This window comes from Lolium perenne, chromosome 2 (genome assembly GCF_019359855.2).
Source record: "Lolium perenne isolate Kyuss_39 chromosome 2, Kyuss_2.0, whole genome shotgun sequence".
NCBI classification, from domain to species: domain Eukaryota; kingdom Viridiplantae; phylum Streptophyta; class Magnoliopsida; order Poales; family Poaceae; genus Lolium; species Lolium perenne.
In genome coordinates, this window is record NC_067245.2 from 174,560,837 (window position 1) to 174,565,947 (window position 5,111).

The 5,111-nt window shown below is 47.6% G+C and overlaps 1 long non-coding RNA gene across 1 annotated transcript; it reads right to left on the reverse strand.

Moving 5' to 3' along the window:
• Positions 1-2,808: 2,808 nt before the first annotated feature.
• Positions 2,809-3,451, reverse strand: LOC139829692 (uncharacterized). Its single transcript, XR_011752137.1, has 2 exons — positions 3,294-3,451; positions 2,809-3,192 (listed from the first exon to the last, which is right to left on the reverse strand). It is a non-coding gene; the product is annotated as an uncharacterized lncRNA (long non-coding RNA).
• Between the last annotated feature and the right edge of the window lie 1,660 nt (positions 3,452-5,111).

Sequence of the window (5,111 nt, forward strand, 5' to 3'; positions counted from 1 at the left end):
CCCCGGCAATGGCGCCAGAAAATAGTTGCTGGCGTGCAGTTGACGTGGGAGTTAGAAATCTTTGTGGTGTAACTTTTCTTCAGTTCCCCGGCAACGGCACCAAAAAATAGCTTGATGTCTACACACGCTTCTAATCCTGTAGACAGTGTTGGGCCTCCAAGAGCAGAGGTTTGTAGAACAGCAGCAAGTTTCCCTTAAGTGAATCACCCAAGGTTTATCGAACTCAGGGAGGTAGAGGTCAAAGATATCCCTCTCAAGCAACCCTGCAATTACGATACAAGAAGTCTCTTGTGTCCCCAACACACCTAATACACTTGTCAGATGTATAGGTGCACTAGTTCGGCGAAGAGATAGTAATACGCAAGTGATATGGATGAATATAAGTGGTAATAACAATCTGAAATAAATATGGCAGCAAGTAAACATGCAATAGAATAGTAAATAAACGGTGTTTCGATACTTGGAAACAAGGCCTAGGGATCATACTTTCACTAGTGGACACTCTCAACAATGATCACATAACTGAATAAATAAATGCTACTCTCAAACACTCTCTTGTTGGATAACAAACACCATTCATTGTGTAGGATTATAAAAGCACACCTGAAGCCGGAGTAAACAAGCTCCACAGAGTTCATATTAAAGTAACCTCTAGAGTGCATAATAGACCGTTGAGATTTAGACCGAGTACTAACATAGCATACACACTGTCACCAATAGCTATGAAAGGGGGAATAGATCACATCAATACTATCATAGTAATAGTTAACTTCATAATCTACAAGAGATTACAATCATAACCTACGCCAAGTACTACATGATGCACACACTGTCAACATTACATCATGGAGGAGGAATAGACTACTTTAATAACATCACTAGAGTAGCACATAGATTAATAGTGATACAAAGCTCATGATCACATAAAGATCACACCATGGGAGAGAGAGATGAACCACATAGCTACCGATAGAGCCCTCAGCCTCGGGGGAGAACTACTCCCTCCTCATCATGGGAGACAGCAACGGCGATGAAGATGGCGGTGATGTCGATAGAGATGACTCCGGGGGCAATTCCCCGTCCCGGCAGGGTACCGAAACAGAGACTTATGTCCCCCGAATTGGAGTTTCGCGATGGCGGCGGCGCCCCTGGAGTGTTTTTGGAGTTTCGTCAATTGGTATCGAAGTTTTAGGTCATGAGGGGTCTTATAGGCGAAGAGGCGGCGCAAGGAGGCGCCTGGGGGGCCCACCCCATAGGGCGGCGTGCCCCCCTCCAGGCCGCGCCGGCCTATGGTCTGGGGGACCCAGGCCTCCCCTTCGACTCTCCTTCGGTTTCCTGGTCCGTCTCGGTGAATTATGATGTTTGGTCTTCGTTTCGTTGAATTCCGAGAATATTGCCCGAACAGCCTTTCTGGAACCAAAAACAACAGAAAACAGGAACTGGCACTGTGGCATCTTGTTAATAGGTTAGTTCCGGAAAACGCATAAAAACATTATAAAGTGCGAGCAAAACATGTAGGTATTGTCATAAAACAAGCATGGAACATCAGAAATTATAGATACATTGGAGACGTATCATGGCCTCAGGCCTCATCACTGCCCCTATGAGCACCTCCAAGAGACTGCGTCGAAGAACTGATCCGACGGGTCTTGAGATTGATTTAGTCACCACATGCGCCTCGCTATCGACGGGAACATCGCCTCCCACTGAACAATATTCCGTCATTATGAGACACCAAAGTGTCAAATCTGAGATTTGAACTATGGTGGGCTAGGGGTTCCACTGCCCTCCTAACCATCCAAGCACATGTTGGTTCTCCATGTCTGTTATACTAAACTTGGTACGAAGAGTGTCAATCGAACTGTGTAACAGATGCGATGAAGATGCAGTCGTGATGATGTCATCCACATAGAGCGGGAGATAGGTCATGCCAGCGCCATGCTGATAGATAAACAATGAGCTGTCAGACTTGGAGCCAATGAACCCAATAGAAGCAATGAAAGAGGCAAACCGCTAAAATCATGTTCGATGTGCCTCCTTCAACCCATACAGAGATTTTTTGCGGCAGAACACTTTATCAGGAAACTTGGGATCAATAAAACCTGAAGGTTGACGAGCATAGAGACGATGTGTGAGAGTGCCATTGACAACACAGTGCGTATAGTGGCTGTCTTGACAACTGGGCTGAAAGTTTCATGAAAATCAACACCTTCACGTTGAGTAAATCCACAGAGCAAGTGAGCAACCAACGTGCTTTGTATCGTTCCAAAGAACCATCAAACTTCATCTTGTGACGGTAAATCCACTTGCCTCTAACAGTGTTGGCGTTGTGAGGTGGATCAATGAGGTTCCAAAGGTGTTGGATAGGAGAGCATTCGTATGCCTCAACCATAGCTGAGTGCTAGTTTGGGTCCTTGAGCGCTCCACGATAAGTCTTCGAAATCGTAGATAAACCCTCAACATAAAGATCAAAGATCGTTTTTGGCTGCACGATGCCCTCTTGGCACGAGTAACCATGGTGTGAGACGACCCAGGCGGAAGGTCATATATTCTAACAGTGCGTTCCATACTAATGTCTGTCCATTGCCGCAGTGGTTTGAAGAACATCACCGTGAAAGGGATGCATGGGAATCGGCCCAGTGCTAGCTGCAGCACTTCCCAACAATTTTACTGTTCATTTTTATTTTCCGAACATATCAATACTATGTGTACGTTCCACATCACATAATTCTATATTAGATCCACCTTGACAACGAAACTGATGGAAGAATTAGTCATAAAACTAATATCTTCAGTGATATCTTTCGGTTGGACAGTAAAATAACCCCTGCATTTCTTGATATATAGGACAAGCAGGTCCATTGCAGTGGATATAGCACCTAAAATTAACATTACATGTAATGCAACTAGAGACGCAGCGACCTTACATCGGTCTACTTTCAAAGCGACCACGGATATTTATTCTGTAATATATTCTCCATACTTCTATGTGATACTTGTGATTGGTAACATGTAATCGGAAAGGCTTCTGCCACACATTAGGTCACGGCGCAGCAGGTGGGTTGCAACCGTAGGTCTTGGTACATCCGGGCCTGGTGTAAGGCTGGCCACGGGGGACGGCCGGCGTGCTGCCTGGGTTCAGTGGATTGGCCGTTATCGCTTCAGAACCTACGACTTCTTTCATAGCCCTCCCTGTGGTCAAAGTAGTGGACAGTTAGTTATTGAAAACAATGCTTCAGGTAGACTACTTCAGTAACTGAATTAACCAAGCAAACGAAAGAATTGCACTTTACCTCCCTGCACAGAGACGGCCTGGAAGGCAGCGATGAGCATGAAAGCCATCACGAGCAGCGCGCGGAAAGACAGACCATTTCGCTGCGTCCTCATCTTTGAATCTCTGATCTGATATATATGTTCTCGCTTGCTACGGCTATGCTGCTGCTGTACTGCGGGCTGTGTACCTTTGTGTTGGGTTAAGCTGCTTTTTATAGACCATACGAGTAGGCATACAGAGGTGTAGATTATTCGATGGTGATCTATCGGGATTGGGCGTTGACGTGAGTCTACTGCATGCCGTGACCCTTCTATTGGCCTCTTTCTGGAATTTTTGGGCAAAATTGGAACGTTGCTATAGTTAGTCGCCAAATTTTCTAGTCTACCATCAGCTAGTAGTTTAAATTTCTGAGTGGTACTAAATTTATCCCTCAGTGTAGTCCTGCTGCCATGACGATCAGCTAGTAGTGGCCTGGAAATCTGGAATAAACGGCGACTAACTAGCAAGGAAGCAGGGGGAGGGGCGGAGGGCGACGTGCGAAGGGGCTGCGAGTGCGCCAAGTAGCACCTAAGGAAAGTTAATAAGCCCATTTTGAAAACCTGCAAAGTTGACTTGTCTGGGGTTTGAAAATAATGTTCTCATCTTCGCTGATTCGCTGGGGTTGCGGTCATTATCAGAAGAGTCGGAATAGTCTTAGTCACGGGCGCGACTAGTATAACAACGAATTCAATTTTGGATATCTGCAAATTTTCGGCAACACTTCACAATAAGTTCTACATAACACAATAAATTCTACACTACACTGCAGATTTTATTTTCTCTTGAATTCTACACTACATTTTTCATTTCAATTCAATTCATTATCGCCGAAACAGGCTTTCATCCCACTATATTAATATAGCAACTACACCGATACAACAGTTCGAAACAAAGGAAAATGTTAGGGCAACAACAACAACATCCCCAAAAAGAAAAGAAATGAAAGCAATGGCAAAGCAACGAAACGATGATGACCCACAACCGATGCGCCCTCCATCTATGACCCACCACGCTCCAAGTACCCCAAAGCACCACGTGCCAAGCAGCCCCTTCGAGAAGGGCATCACCGTCGACACGGCGTTGTTGCCCGCACCAGAACGGTCCTAGGGTTTCCCCCGACACGAAGAGTACACTGGACAGGGGATTCCCATGACGCCCTTCGGGAAGGAATGTCACCACTAGACAGCGGCACCGCGTCAGGGTCAGGCTAGCTGACACGGATTTCTCCCGCCCCCATCCACAATAAAACTATGGCGCAAGGGGCACCGCCACCTAGCTTCACCCACCAGCATGCTCCACCACGATCTTGCAGTCACCATCATCAGAAGTTTCGAGATACCGACATGCGGGCTCAAGGACGGAGACACACGACATTGACTAAACGACCAGCAGCAGCTTCGTAGCTGCAGGAGGAACCCACCTCCACCGCCGAGAGGCAGTCATCAACCGGACAGAGCAACGGGGGCACACCAGACCCCTGGCTAGCCCGGTCGGGCCTAGATATGCCCATAAAGCCCCGACCACCCTGCAGCGATAAGCAGGCCGCAACGCTGCCACCGGTCTTCCCAACCTTGTCATCGCCACCACCTCCAGGAAGCTCCATACCCGCAGTGCCCAGCCCTCTCGAGCGCATATGGGCCCACCCAAGCCCATATGGCGTCGGGAACCCTAGACCATGGCTGAGCCAGAGACGCCGACCGCAGCCGTGGATCCCTGTCGCAGGAGTGCCACCGTCTTCAACATATCCCGGCTGTGACAGTCCATGGCCTCCCGAGGAGCACCGCCGCCATGGAAGGGG